Source organism: Scyliorhinus torazame, chromosome 5 (genome assembly GCF_047496885.1).
Source record: "Scyliorhinus torazame isolate Kashiwa2021f chromosome 5, sScyTor2.1, whole genome shotgun sequence".
In the NCBI taxonomy this organism is placed as follows: domain Eukaryota; kingdom Metazoa; phylum Chordata; class Chondrichthyes; order Carcharhiniformes; family Scyliorhinidae; genus Scyliorhinus; species Scyliorhinus torazame.
In genome coordinates this window covers 174142081-174167346 of record NC_092711.1, presented here as the reverse complement: position 1 = coordinate 174167346, position 25266 = coordinate 174142081, and the positions used below count along the sequence as shown (strand labels likewise).

The following is a 25266-nucleotide window of genomic DNA, read 5'->3' as shown; positions in this document are numbered from 1 at the left end:
GTTGACATCATCAAGTCAAGAGTGATTACAGGATATAAATTCCAAACTGACAGTTCCCGTTGTCACAGAAAATGCTGTCCGCCACACACTCCTTTCTCCCTTTTGATTTTAAGACTAATTAATCCCACTATTCTCCTCCTGCTTTACCCCCAGTTCTCATCTCCTGAAGGTGCTGATTATCGGGTTCAGTTTCACTCCCACCTATTATCCTCCCCAATATGTTAGCCACACTGGGCTCCGTATGAATAATGGCGGGTACAGCTCCCACAATCCCTCACGCTCGGGAAACCGCTCTATCCGCCGCGCAGGCGACTCGGAATGCGCATGTCCAAGGGAGATGGAAACTGCGCATGTGTGGAAGTTGCACCTCCCCCCCCCCCCACATACACACGACAATCCGGCTGAGATGTTGACCAATGGGAAACTTGGAGGACCGGAAGGACTCTGGTCCTCCAGCCGGAGTGCGGCCTTTCTTGAGAATGAAGATTGAGTCAAAGACTAAAACGTCCTCCTGTCTCCAACATCTGTGAGTAAAACACTTTATTTTCTCCCCCTTTCCATTTATTTTCTCATTCTGACCTTCAATTAGTCACTTGCAGCAACTGAAGGGAAAGGAAGTGAATCCAGGGAGGGTGCAGACACTGGAAAGCTTGGTCTCTCTCCCTTAAAGACATTGACATCCTTTGCTCCCTCAGCTTCACACATTTATTTGTCTGGCTAAAAGGATGGTCTCTTTCCTGATGTTCACAATTAAAGGGCTGGTTTCCCCCGGAGATGGCTGACAGTAAATTAATATCAGACAGAGAAATATCCAGTATTGTTATATTATGCAGATTAGATATATTATTTATGGTTCTGTAATAAAGTACATTTATTATTTCTAGTTGTGTAACATTGTATTGTCGCTACATTTTATATTTCCAGACACAGAGTCATTGAGTCACAGAAGCAATCCATTCTGTAACTGACAGGAGAAATGTTTGTGATTTTGTGAAACCTGTTTTTGTTGTATCAGCTATTTAAAGTCGAATTTATCACGTCTATTCAAATATTGGCCATGCCAGTGATGCCGATATCTTAAGAAGGATAAATAAATTCAGAGTGTTGTGGATGTTCAGTCACTGAGTTTGTTCAAGACAGAGAATAGAGGAATTTTGGATATTTTAGGAATGAACGGACTTGGGGTGAGCGCAGGGATGTGAAGATCAGCCGTTATCTGATGAAGTGGCATAATAGACTTGAGGGGCTGAATGGCCTCCTGCTGTTCCAGTTTCTCATGTTCTAATGTTATAAGAATTATCAGGAGTAAACAATGGTGACAGAAGGAGCGGGGGAAGTGAGGGTGCATGGGGAGGATTACAGTCAAGATGGGGAAACAACTGAATCAAATATAAAATGGTCTGTTCTGAATTTCTGTCCTGTACTGACAGTGATGACTTTTGAAAACACCTTTTACAGGATGTTCAAAGAGGACGATTTACAGACAGAAATCTCAAACCAAATGTCAAGATATGGCATTCACTCAATTCATCAGGATCTGAATCTCAAGGGTGAATTTTTGTGTGACTGGAAAAGCACTGAGACGCACACACCTGAGTGGGAGTGTTCCAGTGCACTGACTGTGGAAAGAGCTTTAACCAGTTATCCAGTCTGAAAAAATCACAACGTTCCCAGCAGGGAGAGATTGCACCTTTGTTCACTGTAAAGACGAGGCTTCAATTGATCGTTCAACGTGGAGATAAACAAGGACACCCACGCCATGGGGAAACCGTGGACATGTGGGGACTGTGGGAAGGGATTTTGTACCCCATCTGCACTGGAAACTCATCGACGTGGTCACACCGGAGAGAGGCCGTTCACTTGCTCTGTTTGTGGGAAGGGATTCACTCAGTTATCTCACCTGCAGACTCATCAGCGAGTTCACACTGGAGAGAAGCCGTTCACCTGCTCAGAGTGTGGAAAGGGATTCACTAATTCATCCAACCTATTGGTGCACCAGCGGGTTCACACCAGGGAAAGGTCATTCATCTGCTCTGAATGTGGGAAGGGATTCAGTGATTCATCCACCCTGCTAACACACCAGCGAGTTCACACTGGGGAGAGACCGTTCCCCTGTCCAGAGTGTAGGAAGAGATTCACTCAGTTATCCAATCTGCGGAAGCACCGACAGGTTCACACTGGGGAGAGGCCATTCACCTGCTCCGAGTGTGGAAAGGGATTCATTCAGTTATCCAACCTGCTAACACACAAGAGAATTCACACTGGAGAGAGGCCATTCTGTTGCTCTGGGTGTGAGAAGGGATTCAGTGATCTATCCAACCTGCTGGCACATCAGCGAGTTCACACCGGGGAGAGGCCGTTCATCTGTTCTGAGTGTGGGAAGGGATTCACTCACTTATCAAGTCTGCTAAGACACCAGCGAGTTCACAAGCGATGACAGGTTGGATTCTGCTGTTATTGGTGCTGTTAATCACATCCAGGACTGAACCATGTTCATTCTGACACTTGGTGAAGTGGGAGGGTCGGAGGGTTTCTTCCTGCTGGACTGGCCGGTCTCACAACTTTGCTTCCAGTGGGCTGATGCTCTTTGAGCCTGGGAGAGAACATTTCCACTGAAATGATCCACAAAAGCTGATGACGGACATTTATTTTATCCTGGATAATAAATAGTGTTTTTCCTAACACTACAGGTAGATCTAAAATAAATATGTTCATAAGAAATGGGACTTTAAATTCATGATTCTTTTGAGCGTATGTATAGAAGTTTTACAGAATCAGGAGGAGGAGTCAGGGGGTGGGAACCTATGTCAGGATTAAGAGCAGGGGGAATCAGAAACACAAGAAAAATACAGCAAAGAGAATAAAAAAGCAGAGAAACCAAGGGCCTGTATCAGGTAACGACATTGTAATAAATAGTAGGGACCGGTCAAGGAATGTTAAAAGGACTATCCTTTTTTTCCCCATAAATTTAGGGTACCCAATTATTTTTTTCAATTAAAGGGGAATTTAGCGTGGTTAATCCACCTAACCTGCACATCTTTGGGTTGTGGGGGTGAAACCCACGTAGACAAAGGAGAATGTGCAAACTCCACACGGACGCTGACCCAGGGCTGGGATCGAACCCGGGTCCTCAGCGCCGTGAGGCAGCAGGGCTAACCACTGTGCCACCCAAGGTTTTGTACTTGAATGCTCAGAGCATTTGAAATAAAATGGATGCATTCGTTGTGCAGACGGATGTCAAGGGGTCTCACACAGCAGATTGCTAAATCAAAGGGCATAGGATTACGGGTAGTGTCTTGAGATGGATAGAAAGCCGGTTCGCTGGCAGGAAGCAAAAAGTTGGAATGAATGTTTTTTTCCGATTGGCAGGCAGTGACTAGTGAAGTGCCACAGGTACTGTGCTGGAACCCCAACTGTTCACATTATATATTAATGATTTGGACAAGGGAAATAAGTTTGCAGATGATGCAAAGTTGGGAGAAGATGATCTGTGAGGAGGATGCAGAGATTATTCAGCAGGATTTAGACAGGCTGAGTGAGTGGGCATATGAATGGTAGTTTCAGTATAACCTGGATAAATGTTAGGTTAGCCACTTTGGTAGAAAAATAGGAAGGCAGATTATTATTTCAATGGGTGTTAATTGAAAGAGGTGGAGACTCAGTGAGACTTTGGTGTCCTCATGCATCAGTCGCTGAGAGTAAACGTGCAGGTATAGGGCGGGGGGGGGGAAAGAGGCAGCACCCAAAACACTGGGGAAATATATAATACAACAGGGTGCAGGGCCCACGAGCAGCACCCCCAAAAGAAGGGCAAGTTCTCCTGGTGAGGCCTCACCACCCTCACAGCGCTGGGACTATCCACTCCCCCACAGGTGACAACGGGTGGGGGCGGTTCTCAAGCCATGAAGTTACCATGCTGGGCACGCACGGTGACACAGTGGTTAGCACTGCTGCCTCACAGCTCCAGGGACCCGGGTCCAATTCCAGCCTCGGGTGACTGGTCTGTGTGTTTTCACTTTCTCCCCGTGTCTGCGTGGGTTTCCGTTAGGTGCTCCGGTTTCCTCCACAGTCCAAAGATGTGCAGGTTAGGTGAATTAGCCATACTAAATTGCCCCTTAGTGTCCAAAGGGTTAGGTGGGTTTACTGGGTTATGAGGATAGGGTGGAGGTGTGGGCTTAAGCAGGGTGCTCTTTCCAAGGGCCGGTGCAGACTTGATGGACCAAATGGCCTCCTTCTGCACTGTAAATTCTGTGGTCTAATGATGCACTAACATAGGCCACACCGGCAAGATGTAGAGCACAAATGTACAGCCTAACCGCACTGTGTCTAGAACGATGCAAAATGTTTGTTTCTGTTACCATGGCGAATCCTGTGTTATGTTTTTGTTATTATTAATACTCCTGTGTGGTTTTTTTCTCTCTGGGCAGATACAATTGCGCAGTCGGTGTATGTGGATGATAAGTCTGTCTGTCATAAAATTAAAATCTTTCAATAAAAATAGTTTTGTTTTAAAGTGAGTGCCCAAAAGCTTGGCAGATGGAAGATGATGTAGGAAAATGTAAAGTTATGCATTTTGGTAGGAGAACTAAAGGGGCTGAGCATTATTTAAATGGAGAAAGACGGCAGAACACTGCAGCACAGAGGGATTTGGGGGTCCTCCTGCATAAATCACAAGGTTGGCATGCAAGTTCAGCAGGTAATTGCCAAGATACATTGAATGTTGGCATTTATTTCAAAGGGAATGGAATATAAAAATAGGGATGTTCTACTAAAACTATACAAGGCAGTAGTTAGACCACACCATAAATACTGCGAGCAGTTTTGGTCCCTTTATCTAAGGAAAGATATACTATCATTGAAGGCAGTCCAGAGAATGCTCACAAGGTCGATCCAGGGTTTGAAGGGATTTTCTGATGAGGAGAGGTTGGGCCTGTACTAATTGGAGTTTAGAAGGATGAGAGGCGACCGTATTGAGACAGGATTCTCAGGGGGCTCGACACGATAGATACTGAGAGGATGTTTCCTCTTGTGGGAGAGCCTAGGACCAGAGAGCATCATCTCAGAGTAAGAGATTGTTGTGTTCTTTGTTTTTGTCCTTCAGGATGGTGAAGGTTGTAGTGTTAACAAAGAACAGCAAGCAGCGTTTAACAAACAAAGCTAATTTATTACACTACACTGAATTAGATTTGAACATATTACTAAGGAATTAGACAAGTCAAGATGACACTACACTTCTACAACACTAAATTATTCTATCAGTTAAACTATCTCACACCTACTCTGTCTGGTTCCCTTCCACTCTCTCCCAGAAGTCAAGGAGGCCAGTGATATTTATATGGTTGCTCTATGGCACCATCTAGTGAGTAGAGTAGTAACATTACATTAACCCTTTATGTGCTTTATAAAATCCACATATTGTGCTAGCCCCCTTTCTTTGAAAAATTTGATTCTTGCATTCAAAGTTACATACAGGCAGTGTAATGGCAATGTACAGTAATGAACATCAGTAAAAGTTATACGAGTTAAATCAGTGTTTTATAGTTCATAAATTGAGACGATCAGGTTTCTTCCTTCATCTCGTTGATGTTCTCAATCCAACTGTCATTGAGACAGAATTTTTCTTCTTTTGATTCATATTTGCATCAGTAAGTTGAGCATCAGATGATGAAGTACTGAGTTTTAACCAATGTCCAGGAAACCTACTGTTGGAAAACAATTGTTGAGGTTGAATTGGAGTTGGAGGTTGCTTCACCTTCAACAATGCACGACGATTTCTCCTGAATATCGAACCTTCAGATGTTTTTGCAAGATAGGAATGTGGAGCTGCCTGACTTAAAACACGATCCACCTGTTGGATCTTGTACACGTCCACAATCTCCTGGAACTAGCGGAATCAGCTGTTTGGCTGACTTGTTGTAATACAAGCTTTGAGTTTGCTGCTGCTGTCTCATCTTGTTTACAATTGATTTATCATCAAGATTTGGTACAGTTAGGTTGGCAATGTTGTATGCAGCAGTCTGTTCATAAGAGGTTGCGCTGACGAAAGACCTGTTGATAAAAGAGCAGCTCTATAACTTAATAAAGCTAGCACAAAATCTAGTCTCGCCTCGTATGCTTTCTTCAACAATTTCTTCACGATACCTACACCTTTTTCAGCATTCCCATTGGACCGGGTCCATTCCCAACTGTCGAAACAAGGTCCATTGTCCCTTTCGACGATCAATGTTATCCCGTGTCTAGAAAAAACATGTTTTAGTTGACTTGATGACTGATTTTGAACTTGAGTTTGTAAGTTTAATCACTTCTGGATAATTTGAGTAATAGTCAATAATGACGAGGTAATCTTTGCCTTGAAAGTAGAAAACATCTATTCCCACTTTAGAACATTGAATTGTACAATATTCATCATTGGGAATTTTGTTAAGCAGACTAGTTTCTTTGACAAATGTCACAATCAGAAACATAATTTTAAATGTCTGAATTTATACCAGGGCAATATACGGATTGCCTCGCGCGTCATTTACATTCCTCAATACCCTGGTGTCCTTCATGGATCTGGGTAAGAATCTGTCTTCTCACCTTTGTAGGAATGACTATTCTATCCAGTTTGAGGAAAACTCAATTTACCACAGAAAGGCCATTTTTAACATTTCTGAAGCAAGAACGGCTTGCATTTGGCCATCCATCAGTCATGTGATGAATCATTCACTGCAAAACTTCATCCTTTGCAGTTTCTTCTTTAATTAATCTTAATTTGCAATCAGAAACATGTAGTGTGTCAGCTAGCATGTCAGCTTGAGCTTCTATCACCTGCACAAGATCTGGAATCTTATCTTCATTTCAGTAGCACGTGATAATGTATCTGCAAGGATCAGAACTTTTCCTGGAGTATATACTGGACAAAAATCATATCTTCTTGGTCTCATTAGGATTCTCTGTAATCTGGGCGAATACCATTAAGACTCTTGTGAATTATTTACACACGCGGCCTATGATCAGTCTCGATCACAAATGTAGGTAGACCATAAACACAGGGAAATATTTCAACACCCTTCACCAGACCCAAGACATTCTTCCTCAATCTGTGCGCAGCATTGTTCAGTGGGCATCATGGCTCGAGAAGCATATGCTACCGGTCTCCACAGATCATTTTGAAGTCTTCTGTAGAAGAACAGCTCCCATCCTGACTTGACTCGCGTCCGTCGAGATCTTTGCCTACTTTGTCGGATCGTAAAATGTGAGAAGTGGGGCTGAGGTCAGTGCGGGTTTGAGGTCGGACTTTTCCGTTTCATGTTGTGAAGTCCAAGAAAAAGAAAAATATTTCTTGATCAATTGTCGACGCGCTATTGTCCTAGACGAATGGTTCGGAACAAATTTGCCAAGAAAGTTGACAACTCCAAGCATTCTCAAGACTGATTTTTTATCTGTCGTAACAGGCATTTTGTGTATAGCTTTAACTTTAGCACTGTCCGGTTGTACACCATCCTTAGATATGGGATCTCCCAAAAACCCAGTTTGGAAATCCCAAATTGACACTTGGATTTGAGCTTCAATCCATACAAATCAATGCTTCTTAGCATTTGTAGTAGTCTGGAATTGTGCTCTTCTGGTGTTGCAGACCAGATAATATCATCGACGTACACCCGTACCCCACCAATACCTTCTGTAATGGTTTCCGTTGCTCTATGGAAATATTCTGATGCAGAGATGATTCCAAAGGGCATGCGATTGACACAATTTCTTCTGTACAGCGTATTAAAAGTACAGAGCTTTCTGCTGGACTTATCAAGTTGTAGTTGCCAAAATCCTTTTGAGGCATCTAACTTTTAAAAAACTTTTCACGTGTAATCTCTTCGCACTTAGGAATTGGATAGTGCTCTCGCCTGATATTCCAGTTCAGATCCTTTGGGTCTATACATCTTCGTAGATCTCTATTAGGCCTTCATACGCTTACCATGGAACTAACCCAACCAGTAGGTTCGATTATATGATGTTCAGTTTCTGCATACGGTCAAGTCCCTGCTTGTGACGTTCTTTGAGAGGGGCTGGTACTCTTCTCGGAGGATGTATTACTGGTGTAGCATTTTTTTTAAGCTGTATTTTATAGGTAAACGGTAACATACCCAAACCAGTGAACACATTTGGAAACGTAGCTAGGATGTCCTGTATGTTATCTTGCTGTGAACTAACAGATCGATTGGCGCTGTGAATCCTTTTCACAAGATTTGGCATTGTTAATAATAATAATAATCGCTTATTGTCACAAGCAGGCTTCAATGAAGTTACTGTGAAAAGCCCCTAGTCGCCACATTCCGGCGCCTGTTCGGGGAGGCTGGTACGGGAATTGAACCCGCGCTGCTGGGTCTTGTTCTGGATTACAAGACAGCTGTTCAGCCCACTGTGCTAAACCAGCCCCTAGCATCAACACCTTGTAGAGTTGATTGATTGGCATCAACTATTTCAAATCGCACTGGCAGGTGGATATCATTGTTACTTACTGTTAGACAACACAACCCTCTTGTGCTGATGATGTTGCCACTGCAGTCCCTCAATTGGCATTTAGTAGCTTCAATTGGAGGAAAGAGGTGTGATACAGTGATCAAATTTGCATGAGCTCCAGTATCCAACTTGAAAAATATTTTGGACCCATTTACTTTCAATGATGTGTTCCAATCTTTCTTAATATGAACAGATGATATCTGCTTTGTCATTTTTCAGCATTATCAATCTTGTTGACTGCATCAACAAAGAATGTGTCTTCTAAATCGTATTGTTGTGCTTCAACATCGAAATGAGAACATTTTGCTTTGTTTTGCATACTTTGAATTTTCATGGCCTTGTTAAAAAAGTTTTTTGTATTAATTGGAGGCTTTTTTGTACTTGAACGGCACTGTGAAGCATAATGATAAGTTTGCCAATGGCTGGGCATTTTATTCCTTGGTGGGCGTGGCCACAGCGTGCACACATCACCAAGCTGCATATGTCATTTGTAAAATGGCTGCCAGCTGCAGCGCGTCATTTTTAAAACTGCGCCACAGCTGTAATGGCGTCAGCAACGTTGTCGTCTTTCGCGCCTTTTTCCCGGGTCTGTATATCTGCAGACTGACTCGCGGCAAGCTCACTCACTCGGCACAAACATATTGCATCTTCTAACGATACATTGTGCTGCTAAGCAAATGCTCACAACGTTTTTCAATTTTAATACCAAACACGATTTGGTTACTGAGGAGGGAATCAGTCTGCGCTCTTAAACGGAGACTCCAGAGGATCCATCACCACCTCCAAAATATCCATCAGACCCTCCTCAATATCCATCGCCACCTCCACAATATCCATCGCCACCTCCTCAGTATCCATCGCCACCTCCTCAGTATCCATCGCCACCTCCACAATATCCCTCAATGAACATCACTAAAAACATTTGCTCATTATCACATTGCTGTGTGTGGGATCTTGCTGTGTTTCCTACATTACAACAGTGACTGCACTTCAAAAGTACTTCATTGGCTGTAAAGCACTTTGGGACGTTCTGTGGGTGTGGAAGGCGCTAGAGTAATGCATGTTTTTAAATTGAAGATTTGTTATCTGATCTCATTATCTGGAAATTAATTGATTTCAGCCACCCCCAACTTACCATTTAATAAATTCACTTTGATTCAGACAAGACTTTAACCAATTAAGACAAAGGCAGAATTCTCTGGATAGTAAATTTTAAAATAAGTTTATTAAATGAAAAAGGTTTTCTGAACAACTTTAAGACATTCACTTTTATAACTTCATGTGGGTGATCAGTCTGTAGAAGCGTAACCCTCTCTGGCTCCTTCTTTGATAGTAATTCTTGTGGAATTCAGCCTCGGGAGTCTGGCTCCTTCTTTGACAGTAATTTCCTTGGAACTCGGCCTCGGGAGTCTTCAGTACTTGGCCAGCAAGAAAAACGTTCGGAACCTCTACTTTTATCCCCAAAGTGACCATTATCTTACGTCAGAGTTGGGCCTGTTGTAACAGGATAATTTGGTCACATTTGGGACACATACAGCAACCGACCTACGCCACAAACCTTGGCCCGAACGCAAACCTCCTCAGGATTTCAAACAAATACCTACACCCTACCCAGTCAAAGGCCTTCTCTTAGTCCATTGGCACAGTCACCTCTGGCACTCACCCCCTCCACTTCCTCGCCACAACAGGGTCATAATTATGTTTAACAACCTCCTACTATTGCAGGAGGGAGCTGCCTCCCCTTCACAAACCCCGTCTGATCCTCGGAGACCACCTCCGGCACACACCCCTCCAACCTTCTCACCAATACCTTTGCCAGGACTTTCACATCAGTATGCAGCAGCGAGATGGGTCTATAGGACCCGCTGTCCAATGTATTCTTCCCCCTTTTCAAGATTAGTGAAAACGACGCCTGCGCCATAGCCCGAAATCCCCCCCTCTTCTCCGTCGGGAACGACTTATAAAATTCCACCGGAAAGCCATCCAGCCCCGCCGCCTTACCTGACTGCATCGTGCCAATGCATTCCATCACCTCCTTTAGTCCTAACGGCTCATCCAGTGCCTGCCTCTTCCCCTCCTCCAACTCCGGGAAGTCCAGCCCATCTAAAACTGACTGGAACACCTCATTTATACTCTCCGGATCCAACACCATGTTCCCCCCCCACTCCAGCTTCACCTGAAGAATTTCCCTGACCGCTGTCAGTCATCACAGTTGGTGGGCCAGCGTGCGACTCACCTTTTTCCCCCCCCCCCCTACTCTGCACCCCCACTCCCTCTGCAGCTGACCCACCGCCCTTCCCATTGTCAACCGATCAAACTGCCCTTGTAACCTCCTCCTTTCCGCCAACAACTCCATCGTGGGGGCCACAGAATACCTCCTATCCACCTCGACTATCTGGTCCAACAGTCGCCGATGCTCCTCCCTCCCATCTTATCCTTATGGGCCTTGGACAAAATAATTTCCTCCCGGACCACCGCCTTCAAGGCCTCCCAAAGCGTGGCTGCCAATACCTCCCCATTCTGATTAAGCGCAACATAATTCTTAATCACCATTGCTACCTTCCCACGGAACTCCCTTGTTGGTCAAAAGCTCTGAATCCCGCCTCCACCCCAACCTCTGCGCCTATCCCGAACGAACTCTCACATCTCAATAGTCGGGGCGTGGTCCGAAATCACTATTCCTGCATATTCCTCACCTCCCACCCCCATCAGCACCGCCTGCACACTGGGAGCACTGTCAACATTTGTGATCTCCATTTAGAAAAAGGAAATAGAGGCACTGGAGAAGGTGCAACAAAGATTGACAAGAATAATACCAGAACTGAGGGCATTTCACCCTCAGAAAAGGCTGGAACTGCTTTTCTCTAGAAAAGAGAAGATTGAAGGGTGACCTGATGGAAGTCTTTAAGATGATGAAGGGGTTCAATAATCCAATAGGCATTTGATGAGAAACCTCTTTACCCAGTGAGAGTGAGAATGTGGAACTCACTCCCACAGCGAGTGGTTGAGGTGAACAGAATTTTTAAAAATTCAGTCATGGGATGTGGGTGTCGCTGGCTGGGCCAACATTTATTGCCCTGGAACTGAGGCCATTTCACAAGGCCCAAGTAGACAAGGACGGCAGATTTCCAGCCCTAAAGGTGAACCACACTGGTTTATGTGACAATCAACAATGGTCTAACCTTTAGACTTTTAATTCCAGATTTTTATTTAATTGAAATTTCACCATCTGTCTTGTGGGATTTGAACCGGGCTCCTGGAACATTACACAGGGCCTCTGGAATACTAGGGACGATGCCACTACGCCACTGCCTCTCCTGAATACATTGAAGGGGAAGCGAGATATATACATGAGGGAGAAAGGAATAGAAGGATATGCTGATGGGGGAGATGAAGAGAGCTGGATGTAGGCTCATGTGGGGCATAAATACAGAGAGACAATTGAGCCGACTGGCCTGGCCCTGTGTTGTAGACTCAATGGAACAGAGACAAATGTGTTTCTTTTCGTTCTACCCGAGGCGGTAGGACTATTTACTCTGCAGGATAAAAGTCCTGTCAGCCCACTGGAAGCAAAGTTGTGAGACCGGCCAGTCCAGCAGAAAGAAACCCTTCGACCCTCCCACTTCACCAAGTGTCAGAATGAACATGATTCAGTCCTGGATGTGATTAACAACAGCAAAAACAGCAGAATCCAACCCCTGTCATCACTCGTGTCTGGGTGTCACAGCAGGTGCAATATTTTTACAGACTGCGTAACTGGTTAAAGCTCTTTCCACAGTCACTGCTCTAGAACACTCTCACTCGGGTATGTCTCTCTCTCTCTCTCGGTGCTTTTCCAGTCACACGGATGGTTAAAATCTTCTGAAGCCAACGTGATCTTTGAGATTTCTGTCTGTAATTCCTCCTCTTCTAATATCCTGTAAAAACAATTTACAAAAGACATCACTGTCAGCACAGGATAGAAACTCAGAACAGATAATTCTAGTTTCTATAGTACACTTTTCCTCTCTCATTCCCCAAAAGCTGTAAATCTCCATCCCACACACTCTCCCTCCATTCTCACTCTGCTGTATCTACTATTCACCCTCCCAATTCTCCTGAAGGTGCTGATTCAGGCTGATTGACAGATCCCTGCTCACTGCTTCCTGTCCTGGATGTAGACATTATAACAAATAGGGAAGGGATTCACTCACTTATCCAACCTGCAGTTGGCCATTGGGCCCATCGAGCCTGCTCAACCATTCAATGAGACCATTTACCGATCTACCTCAGTACCATTCCCCCACACTACCCCCATCTCACTTGATATCTTCAATATTGAGAAACCGATCATTCACTGACTTGAAAATACTTGATGACTGAGGCCCCACAATCCTCTAGAGTAGAGAATTCTAAAGCTTCACCACATCGGGGCAGCACGGTAGCATTGTGGATAGCACAATTGCTTCACAGCTCCAGGGCCCCAGGTTCGATTCCGGCTTGGGTCACTGTCTGTGCGGAGTCTGCACATCCTCCCCGTGTGTGCGTGGGTTTCCTCCGGGTGCTCCGGTTTCCTCCCACAGTCCAAAGATGTGCAGGTTAGGTGGATTGGCCATGATAAATTGCCCTTAAGTGTCCAAAATTGCCCTTAGTGTTGAGTGGGGTTGCTGGGTTATAGGGATAGGGTAGAGGTGTTGACCTTGGGTAGGGTGCCCTTTCCAAGAGCCGGTGCGGACTCGATGGGCCGAATGGCCTCCTTCTGCACTGTAAATTCTATGATAATCGAGTGAAGAAATCCCTCCTCATCTCCGCTTTCTTTCCATTTCCCTGCAGGTTTCCCATAACCCTCGACTCCCTCGTCAATCGGAAATCTGTCCTGTGGAGGGCGACATAGTGGTGCAGTGGTTAGCACTGCTGCCTCACGGTGCCGAGGACCCGGTATCGATCCCGGTCCCGGGTCACTGACTGTGTGGAGTTTTCACATTCTCTCCGTGTCTACGTGGGTCTCACCCCCACAACACAAAGATGTGAGGCTAGGTGAATTGGCCACGCTAAATTGCCCTTTAATGGGCAAATGAAATAATTTACTTTACAATTAAAAAAATAAATCTGTCCCGGGTTTGGGGGGTGGAAACCACGTGGTGCGGGCGCCGGAGTAGCTGTTTTTCTGCAGGTTATGGTGCCACTCGCCCATAATGCGTCATTTATCTTGAATGCCCGGCACTCATCTACCGAATCCTTGAATTAATATTTGTTATCACGTCCCTGGAAGACTTCGGGATTGAGTTTGCTAAGATTATGCTGAAGAACATCAAGGAATTAGTCGATAAAAGAGCACAGGCAGATTCAGCGGGGCTGGAGTCGCCTTTTCAACATGGCGGCCTGACCCTCAGGAGGCCTCCCGACCCCGCGCTCTCCGGGGCTCTCTCGGAGGCTGTGAAAATGACTGCCGACATTCTCCGTGTTATTGACCAGAGACCGAGTGTGCTGACATTGTAGTGATGTGTCGGTGGGCGTGGAGCATTTATTCTCTTCCCTGAAGCTTCCGGAGGCCTCAGAAAGCCAGTGTGACGCTCTCAATGCTCCCCTTTCCAGGGAAGAGGTGTCAAAGGCCATGAAGGAGCTGCAGCTGGGTAAAGCCCCGGGACCAGATGGCTGTGGGTGAGGTTTATCGGGGGTTTGAGGATTTGTTGTTGGATGACCCGTTGGTAGATATGTATTGTCACTCTTTTGACTCTGATGCAGCACCGACTTTTCGTGAGGCTAATATCTCTTTGATTCTGAAGGTGGGCAAGGACCCAGAGAAGTGGGTTTCTCATCACCCAATCTCTCTTTTGAACGTTGACTTGAAACCGCTATCTAAAGTTTTGGCGATAAGGCTGCAGGACATCCTTCCGACAATTGTGCGGGAGGACCAGACTGGGTTTATCAGGGGAAGATTTTCCAGTAACGGTTCGAATGTTGCTGAAGCTTGATGAAGTAAAATGGGAGGAGCCCTGTGTACAGTATAAATGACAGGGACTGAATGTCCTGGTTCTGTGCTGTACATTCTGCGTGAAGAACTTGCATCACACAAGATTCCCCATAAAATACTTTTTCTGAAGATTTGGCATTTGTGTTTTTAAACTTAGGTCGAGACAAAATGTTGTGGCATATAAACCATACAAAAGTTCAGCGTGGCAATCTTGATGTTGAAACAGCACACACTTGGCGGCATGGTGGCGCAGTGGTTAGCAGTCCTGCCTCATGGTGTTGAGGTCCCGGGTTCGATCCTGGCTCCAGGTCACTGTCCGTGTGGAGTTTGCACATTCTCCCCGTGTCTGTGTGGGTCTCATCAAAAAGATGTGCAGGGTAACTGGGTTGGCCACAATAAATTGCCCGTTAATTGGGGAAAAAATAATTGGGTACTCTAAGTTTTTGTGAAAAATCACAGACCATCCGCAGCGGTGCTCCAGAATGGTTTACGGTCGTTGAATTTTGAGCTTCAGAGAGGGACTAGACAGGGCTGCCCTCTGTCCCCCTGGTGGTTTACATTGGTCATTGAACCCTTGCCGGGAGCTATTAGATCGGAGTCTCTGATATCAGGACTGGAGGGTGGATCACTCTGTGTGCAGATGACGGGCTGCTGTTTGTGTCGATCCCCAGTGTTTCAGTCCCGGCCATTATTGGAGTAGTGGATAGATTTAGTGACTTCTCTGGTTATATGATCAATTTTACATGGGCAGCGCTGTGGTTAGCACTGCTGCCTCATGGTGCTGAGGACCTGGGTTCGATCCCGGCTCAGGTTCACTGTCCGGAATGGAGTTTGCACATTCTCCCTGTGTCTGTGTGGGTCTCACCCGCATAACCCAAAGATTGCAGGGTCGGTGAATTGGCCACGCTAAATTGCCCCTTAATTAGTGGGGCGGGGTAAGCCCCCTCCTCTTGCTAACTTCCCCTTCAGATGGCACCCCCCTTGGGATTTAAATATCTGGGAATGTCAATGACCCCCCCCCCTCTTTCAGACAGCTATATGCAGCCAACGTTCCACAGCTGATGGTGGCTATTAGGTGGGACCTTGCCCAGTGGTCGGCTCTTCCAATTTCATGTAAAATGAAATGTGTTGCCCAGACTGTTGTACCCTCTGCAGATGCTGCCTAAACTTCTGTCAACCAGTCATTAAGGAAATTGATGGAATGATTAGTACATTTATCTGGAATTTAAAAAAGCCTTGCCTCAAGTTTGTGCAGCTCCAATTACCAGGAGCTAAAGGAGGTTTGGGTCTCCTGAATATCAGGTTATATCAATTGGCCTCTCATCTAAGTTCGTAAGGGGTTGGGTTAGGATAGACACAAGATCCATCTGGCTCGATGTAGAAGCAGACCAGTCAGTTTTCCTTTTACAGGTCTTGTTGTTTTCTGGTGACATTAAGACAGGTTCTGCTAAGTGTGATAATCCTGTTATTATTAATACTCTCAGGAGCGTGGCGGTTGGTCCGCCAATTCGAAGGGAAATCTAAGTTGACTTCCACTGTCTCTCCTGTCCAAGGCAGTCCAGACTTCTCACCCGGTCCCATTGACCATGGATTTGATACCTGGATAGAGGCATTTTGAGGCTGGAAGACATGTTCAGAGATGCTTCCTAGTCATCCTTTGGGCATACTTTTGTCAACAGTTTGACATCCCTAGACTGTCCTTTTTAAGTACTTACAGCTTAGAGACGTTATCTGTAACAAGACATCTTTGCCTCTTGATTCCTCAATTTCCCCAGTGAAAAGAACCCTGAATTCTGTGGAGCCTAAACAATTGATGAGCCAGTTCTATGATGCTCAAAATTCCATAACCTGAATTTCAATGCTGAGATCTTTGTAGTCATGGGACTTAGCAGTCAATATTGATGTGGAGATCCAGGGCAACATATAGGACTATGGCTGATGAAATTTTGAACAGCAATAATAGGAAGGAGACCCAGTTGAAGATACTACACAGCCTTCATCTGACACCCAGTCTTAGACACATGTTTGATCCTAATACGTCCCCTTTCCCTTTCTCTACTGAGTAGTACTGCACTTCTGTATGCTTCACCCAATGCCTTTGTCTATGTATTTACATTGTGTATTCATCTATGCCCTATGTTTTATTTCCATGTATGGAATGATCTGTCTGGATTGTACGCAGCATAATACTTTTCACTGTACCTCGGTACACATGACAATAAATAAATCCAATCCCTGTGAGCCTAAAGTGCCTGGTAGTTGAGGGTGACTATATACATCGTCTATGGAGCTGCATCAAGATTCAATCCTATTGGTCAAATGTAGTCAGGGAATTGGAGAGAATTTTTGATCGAGCCTGATCCTGTATTCCTGATCCTGGGTCTCCCAGATGGGGAAATCACTGATTCGAATGAAAAAAGGTGATATAATACCCTGATCTTTGCTCCTGGATTAGCCACAACTTTCCCTCCATCCAAAACTGGCATGGGCTGGTTATGGAATGCACCCCGATGGAATTTTCAAAGTCTGTACTCCATTCTAAGTCTTATGTTTTCTGGAAGGTATGGGACCCCTATCTCAAATGCATCGGCTCCAATTCGCCTGACTTGCTTCTCCTGGGCTTTCCATGAGCGAATTCAATTTAACTTATTCATTTGAATACGATCATATTGTTAGTATGTTTTGCAATGCTCTGATTGTGCAACTGGCAGTTATCCTCCTGTTTAAACATGATCTTACCCTCTTTCCTCAGTCACTAGTTGTGATCCAATGGCCATGCTGCGCTGGCAGAACATCTCACCGTGGCGCAGCATGGCTGATGAAACCCGGGAGACCCCGCTCCCAGGATCTACCTGGCACGCCATGCCTCGCGAGATTCAACGCGTTCTCGCAAGACATTGTGATGTAAAATCCCAGCCATTGTTAGCAAGATCACTTTTTGGTAAATCTGCATATTAGAGCAAGGAATTAGCCCCACTCTAATGTGCATGTTGCCGAGGTACCGGAGGCTCTGGGATTCATTCCCTTCACCTCAGAGACCTTGGGCGAGCACCGTTCAGCACTAAAACGGGGACCAGATGGAGCAGCACTTATGGGGGTCGCCCAGAGGATCCAAGGCCCCCAAATGCATGCCTTTTGGACAGGTGGTACCCTGGCACTGCTGGTGCCACCTGGGTACCAGCCTGGCACTGCCAAGGTGCCTGTATGGCACTGCCAGTGGGAATGGGCACTGCCAAGGTGCCAAACTGGCATTTTCTGCATGTGCATGATCAGGCATGAGGTGCCCGGTGTGGGTCTTGAAAGAGTTACGAGGGGAGGGGATTGTTTCGGAGATCGAGGCACTCTTTAAAAATGACGTCGCGATCTCTCACTGCAAGGGGGAGATCCAGCCAGCCGAGCTCCCCAGTTTACAAAATGTGGCTATGTGTGGCCTTGGTCGCGTGTTCCCATTCAGGTCCCTTTTACAACGCGAGTTGCGTTGAATAGCCATGTGTTTCTCGGAACTGAGTGGCAGGAAACGCACAGCTAAACACGCTTGCTAGGGGACTTTGTTCCCTCTTCGGAGAATCGAGCCCATGATATTAACAAGTTATCTGGTTGTTCAATTGATCCGGCATTTCATCTGGAGGTTTTGGTCCCTCAATGGCCTAAATGAGTCAAAGATGCCAATAAGGCATTCAAAGGTCCGGGACCCTTTGGACACTGCAAAGGGGTGAGAAAGGGGCAAGCGAAACGTGCCTCCAAGCTGAGGAAGGCTACAGCGAAAGCTAGTTGTATGAGGAGGTAGAAAATGCAAGGTTACAATAGCAATTGAGTGCTGCAAAACAGGAAACCGACACATAGCGCATTAGAGCCTTAGAAACAACCGAGGAATGAAATGCAGGTGTTACAGATGAGTCAATTTCAGACGGTGTGAGGAGGAAACTAGAGAGAGAGAAAGCTTAGAGAGAGATATGCACCTAAGAAGAGGTTTGTGGGTATAGGGCAAAAGTAGCGATTTACAGGCTGCTGTGAAGTCAAACACAGACCAGAGACAGAAATCAACCAACCACACAAAGTGTCAGAAAGAGAGAGAGACGCAGATAAAGAGGATAAAGGCATGTGTTCAGACCATCTGTATTATACTGTCCCTTTATACAGACATTTGATCTTTTACCTTGTTACCTCAAGTACGATGTAAAAGCTACTAAGCCGAATTCCCCATTGCCATTTCTTCCTCGTCTGGAGAATAAGATACATTAGGTATATAATCAATATCATTTGCGTTATGACTGGGGCATGGAGATGGTGCAAATCCATAAGTGTATTTGGACATTTGAGCACCAATTCCACAAACTCTCCCACAATGTGGAGGAGTCTATTTGTTCAATATCATTTGTAAAAGCCTTGGTTCATTGTTGGAGTGGATAGTATGACGGGTACACTTGTTGGATTTGCATCTGAATTCCGATCAGGTGCTCTGGTAGTGTGGGATTGTATAAGAGAAGTGATTCAAGTATTGTGTTTATTGATTCAAATATTGTGTTGTGATTCAAGTGTTTTATCTTTTATGTTTTCCATAATTTAAATACCAACTGTTTCTCTGTTATATATTTCAACCAGTTCCACTTTGGTATCTGGGGGTATAAACAAACAGAGCGATTGAACAGGGGGTATACCCGGTTGTTGCCACTGGGGTTCTCATTGTCCTATGGTTGTACAATAAGTCCCATCAAATGTATGCAATATGATACACAGTAGCACAAATGGCTAGCACTGTGGCTTCACAGCGCCAGGGTCCCAGGATCGATTCCCCGCTAGGTCATTGTCTGTGCAGAGTCTGCGCGTTCTCCCCGTGTCTGGGTGGGTTTCCTCCGGATACTCCAGTTTCCTCCCACAGTCCAAAGACGTGTAGGCTAGGTGGACTGGCCATGATAAATTGCCCTTAGTGACCAAAAGGGTTAGGAGGGGTTATTGGGTTATGGGGATAGGGTGAAAGTGAGGGCTTAAATGGGTCCGTTCAGACTCGATGGGCCGAATGTTCTACTTCGGCGTTGTATGTTCTATGTTCTTTGCAGCCCACAGCATTTCCATTGTTAAATTATTGTAGCACTAAATCTACATCTTGCTTCTTCACGGTCATATGTTAGATGTGCAAATACTACAGAAGTGGCTTCTATCTGTACCCCATTATATTGTACTAACCATAATATCCTCTATTAAAAGAGGAGCATACGATGGAGTGTTATGATATCTGATATAACGACTTCCTCTAAGTACCCAATATTCCCCACTCTGTATAATTAGTGTTGACATTGTTACGACACCCTGGGTGAGAACACGGTCAATTCCAGCCCCACAGACCCCGGAGTCCCAACATAAGTGAATTAACCAATAGTTTGTGTATTTTCCTGAGATCTTTGACCATTGACTGCTCCAATCAATGTGACTTACAGGCACAAGATTGTAAGTAAAATATGAAAATGTGTTTATTCATAAGAAGAGATAAACATGTAATTGTAACAATGGAACAACAGTCTGCGAATCTAATTATTCCCCTCACTGTCCCATCCTCCACCCACACACACACACACATGGCAGGCACACAGTGGGGGTAAGGAAGGGTTAAAAACAACAAGGTAATTAAACTGGGAATGTGAGATGAGTATCTTTGCTGAGGTTGTGATCTTTGTAGGTAGTGCTCTTCTCAGAACATGAAGTGTTGAAAACCACCAATTGGTTTTGGATCTTTTAGTTCCTGCCTTCAATGAGACCTCGCGGGCTGCAGAAATTCCTCTGGAGAGTCGCCTTTGCCAGATTGACTCTCAGTATCACTGAGATAACATTAGAATTCTCTACCTGAGAGTTTACAGCAGTTCTCCATCCACTCTGCCTTCCAACTGCTTGTCAGGTCTTTGTGCAGGGTTTCTAGCTGTGGTATGAAGAGAGAGAGGTGGGTCTGGTCTTCAGGACCTTTTGGGGTTCTCAGGAGAGAAATATCAGACTAGGCTTTTCCCAGCCTTTCAACAGAGGATTAAGCTTTCACAGGCTTGGCTGGAGAGACCGCTTGCAGCATTGCAATCCGAAGTCACTTTCACAGGCCTGTGTTATGGGCCAGGGTTTAGTGAACCCCAAAGTGTATCATGGAGTTCACCTTACCCACAGGTTTTAATAGATTGTGGTATGGGGAGCACACGGCCACTCTACAGGTGTGATACAGCAGAAATTGAAACGTTTTTTTTTAAGCAAAACAATGTTTATTCTATTAACTCAAGTTAACCTTCTTTTTAAAACATACAGTGAACATCTTAGCAACCATCAATTCAAATACAACCCCCAAAGAATGCAACACGAAGTAATCCTTTAAGCTATCCTTTTAACATGCATAAGACTTTAAAAAAACGTTTAATACACAAAGATCAGGTTGAAATTCACTATTGAGAGCAATTATCAGTTTTAAATCACCAAAGGATCGATTTACAGTCTTTAGATTACAGAGAGCGAGACTAATACACCTTCTGGCTGTGACAGCGGCTATCTAGCTCTGAAAATGAAACTAAAACATACCCTGCAGCAAACAGCCTAAAACGAAAGTAAAAAGCTGACAGACAGCCCAGCTCCACCCACACTCTGACATCACTGATAAACACCCATTTCTTAAAGGTACATTTCTTAAACACCCATTTTTTAAATGTACTCTCACATGACGCCTGGCTAAGAATGTTTTAATCACCAGCCTTAGCTGATAGTGAGAGCCCAGAGCTGCTCACTCCAGGGTTTTAACAGAACTAAATTAAAATGGATTCTGTGCTGCTTCTTCGCAGAAATCTCGGAAGCACTCTCCCAATCAAACTTGTAAACTGAATGTGCCCTGGAATTTCAGGAGCATTGGTTAGCTGCTAGCCAAGTCCATCAAAATGATATCACTGGACTATGCCACATAGCACACTGCACTGAGGGCAGTTCTCTTGGGCCAGTTCAAGTAGCACCAGAGGGGTTTCAGTTTAAAACCAAAGCCTGCAATTTCATAGCAGCCAACAAGACAGAAATTAAAAAGGAAAACAAGGGGCAGGTAAGGATTCATAAGAGGTTCCTTACAACATGGCTATAATGGGTATCGCTAAAACAGTACCCATTAACAAATTGTTATTCATAATACATTCAACATCAATACTATATACATGTGTTAATCCCCTGAGCTGGCATCCAGGCAACCTATGGTTGTGACGGGCTAATTAGATGTTCATTTGTAACCCACAGTGGGACCATTCCCTCGCTAATCTGCCTCAGATTTTCTCACACCTGATCAAGCACCCATGATCCATTGGTGCTACAAACATCGTTCTTATTTTCATCATCCAAAATATTTTTCCCAATTAATTGATTACTTTTTTAAAAAGAAAGAAATTTAGAGTACCCAATTCATTTTTTCCAATTAAGGGGCAATTTAGCATGGCCAATCCACCTACCCTGCACATCTTTGGGTTGTGGGGGTGAAATCCACGCAAACACAGGGAGAATGTGCAAGCTCCACACGGACAGTGACCCAGAGCCGGGATTGAACCTGGGACCTCGGCGCCGTGATGCAGCAGTGCTACTCACTGCGCCACCGTGCTGCCCCCCCCCAATTAATATATTAATGGAGATTGCATGATTTCCCAATAGAGCGGCCAAGTTTTAAATTACCCAGGTCTGTACCCAGTTGAGTTCACTGAATCCCTTTCCCCTTCCCCAGAATCCTTTTTGCTGTAAGCTGAACGTTCGGACCTTCAGGTTAACAGTTGCTAGATCAATAGAATTAATCATTGTAGTTCTGGTATTAAATGCCGTAGTGGTATTCGTCAAGCTGCATTTTAACCTGTTTTGTTCCTCGGTGCAGCTATTGGCCATGTCTCGCCGTTATAATGGGCAGCTTCGGTCATTGAGGTAGGGTTATGTCTGTAATGTTTAGGACTACGGGCACCAGCTCATGGTGACATTATCATAGAAAATCTTATTCTCATTAATTAATACAACCCCATCTCTTGTCCTGGACTCGTGGTTGGATGAAGTGGGCCAGTTGGCACGGGTGGTGACGAGGTCTTGACTGCTTCTTCTGTGGTGATGTCGAGCGAGCGGGTACACCTCCCATTCCTGTGGTCATCAGTCCCACGAGAATCGATACGGCTGTTAACATTCTATAAACTTAAACAAATGCCCGCCCCAGTCGTCACCGGTTGGCTACTGCTAATGTTCTAAAAAACAAGATCAATTAGTGAGGTGCTTTGGTTGTGACCAGTGTTTCTAGCGCCCACCTCCTTGGATGTCCAGCATGTATCCCTGGTCATAGTTACTTTGCACGGTCCCACTCACTTGGGTGGAATCCGGGTTTGTCAGCTGATAACATTTTCTTTTAAAGTAGTTTTCACATTCCAGAATTGTCACTAATTCAAACAGCAGTGTGGTTGGCTTTTAGATTTCCATTACATGTATTTCATCTCCTCTTCAAAAGAAGCCGTGTCCTTGTATCCATAGAAACCATCTCAATTCCCTTTTACTTTCATCCCGCCTTGTCCAACTATCACCCATCTTGTTCTTGCTCTCCATTCACTCCGCCGTAATCCGGCGACAAACAGGGTCACATCAACCTCCTCGAACGGATCTTTACCCTATTCACTTCCTCAGCTTCCATCTGCAAATACAGACATGATCCTTTTCCTGAATGTCCAGAGATCCCACTCAATGATACTGGGATGTTTCCCTCATCCTTAACTACTGTAATTCACCCATTGAAGGAATAGACTCTTCCCTCTAGCGTCTGACACTGTTTTCAAAAACAACAATCATTTTCACAGCTGTAAATTTCAAACAGTTCATTCTCTTGTCGCTCGAGGACCTCAAAGACAGAACACTGCAAACTCCCAATCCCTCACTGCAAATTTAGACACACACAGTTATCACTTTTCATAATTCCCTAGAAATATGGGACACATATTAAACAGGCAAGGAGTAAAACTGAGACGACACACGAGCCGACGATAGGGAGTTAACAAGTCATTAGATCGCTCACACAAACATCACTTACACACACACAAGGAATCATTCACACAGGAAAGGATTTGTGTTCATTTTCTCTCTATTCTTTGTTGTCCTTTCTTAATTATCTTAACCTCACTAGTGACTGGGTGGGATTTAGGTTGTGGGAAACAGATTGTTACATTTTGTCAAAAATAAAGAAATTACCACCTGCAAAAATGCTTGTTCCTTATTTGGGGAGATGTGATAAACATGATCTATTTCTCACACTGATTCCAAATTGCCCTGAATTACACTTAAAATTTCCACTTTTAACTGGTCTTGTTGAATTCCTACAAATCCACAATTAAACTTTATTTAAATTAAAATAGACATCTACAGAATCACAGACACACAATTTTCTAGGCGATTTAAAACAAATCTGCTGTCTCCTGAAATGGTTAATTTCCCTACAGAACCTAAAGGGACAGGAAGACTTGGCACGCAATGTGTGTCCCCTTTCGCAATTTAGAACATCTTTTGGCCTATTTGCTTCAATTTCATTTCTGTTGTCTATCCTTTTCCCCTTCAATTTCCAATATTTGCTACTTAACCAAAGTTGCAAGCGATATTTTGTGAAATGAGCTGTTAACTGACTCTCAACATTTTTATCACCCAAATGTACTGGGGAGTTAAAATTGGATTGCTGCCAAACTCGTCTTATCTTTGTTTTGGAACAGACTGACTGAAACATGGGTTACTTACTTTCAAACCTATCTCATAAATCCAAGCGGTTGGAATTTTATTTAAATCAGAGTTTCACATTAGATGAAGTTTAGTTTCCTATCCAAACTAATTATAAACATTTTTTTAGAACCTCTTACTAGCATCTCAAAGGGAACAGTAAATTCATTTGTTACATTTTTAACTATAACTGTTGTTAACTCGCCAGGACGAGGGGAGAATATATGACTGTAATGTTTAGGGCAGCCTCCCCCTTGGTAATCGCAGGAGGAGCTGTACTTGTCCTTGTCAACTTGTCAACTTTGGTTTAAAGTTTGCAAAAATGCTTTTTCACAGACGGAGTTTTTCTTTGAGACACAAGCCTGTATTTCATTTCCAGCTGTCCAGCTGAATGGTTTCATTTTATCGCTCAGTTTCCTGTGTCTTCAGGCAGGTAAAGTGACACCATTGCCTTTCCTCAGCAAATTTGTGTTCCTTCAGGATTAGTCTTACCCTGTGGGTTTACTAAATGTCTCTCCTTTTCCTTCAATTCTCAATATCTATTGGTTCTGGCCACAGGGAGATGAGGCTCAGTATCCTCGGCCCAAGGGCGATTGGTGATTGTGTTTTATCCACTGGGGCGGCCCCACCCTATCTGCCCAACTGTGTTGCTGCAAACTGCAGCCACCGGCTGGACTGGATTGTCTCATTCCTTTGTCTAATTATTCACTAAATATAGGCTGCTCAAAATTATTACCCCTTTTGTTCTCTATCCTTCTTCTGACCCATCCACCAGCTTTCCTGTTCCCCAGCCGTAAGGTGTGCGTCCCAACCATCTTTCTGCATTAACTGAGATTGATGTTCCGCTGTGAACCCTGTGATGGAGCTCACGGCTCCTCAATCAGAACCCGGAACATTCTCTTTCTTTTTGTATTCGGCAATATTTATTTATTTATTTTCTGATGCGATGGAGAAAGAAATATAACAAATAGACAAAAGTAAAGAAAATGCAGTGAACTATGCGGCTTCAACTACACTCGAGTGAGCATTGGCCCACTTGCATGGCTTCAACAACCCGAAGCATGGTACATTGGCGAGACCATGCAGACGCTGCGACA

General features: G+C 44.5%; 1 long non-coding RNA gene across 1 annotated transcript; it reads left to right on the top strand.

Annotated features, from left to right (window-relative positions):
- Positions 1–433: 433 nt before the first annotated feature.
- On the top strand, positions 434–14581 carry LOC140420729 (uncharacterized). Its single transcript, XR_011946534.1, has 2 exons — positions 434–526; positions 1459–14581. It is a non-coding gene; the product is annotated as an uncharacterized lncRNA (long non-coding RNA).
- Positions 14582–25266: the final 10685 nt, after the last annotated feature.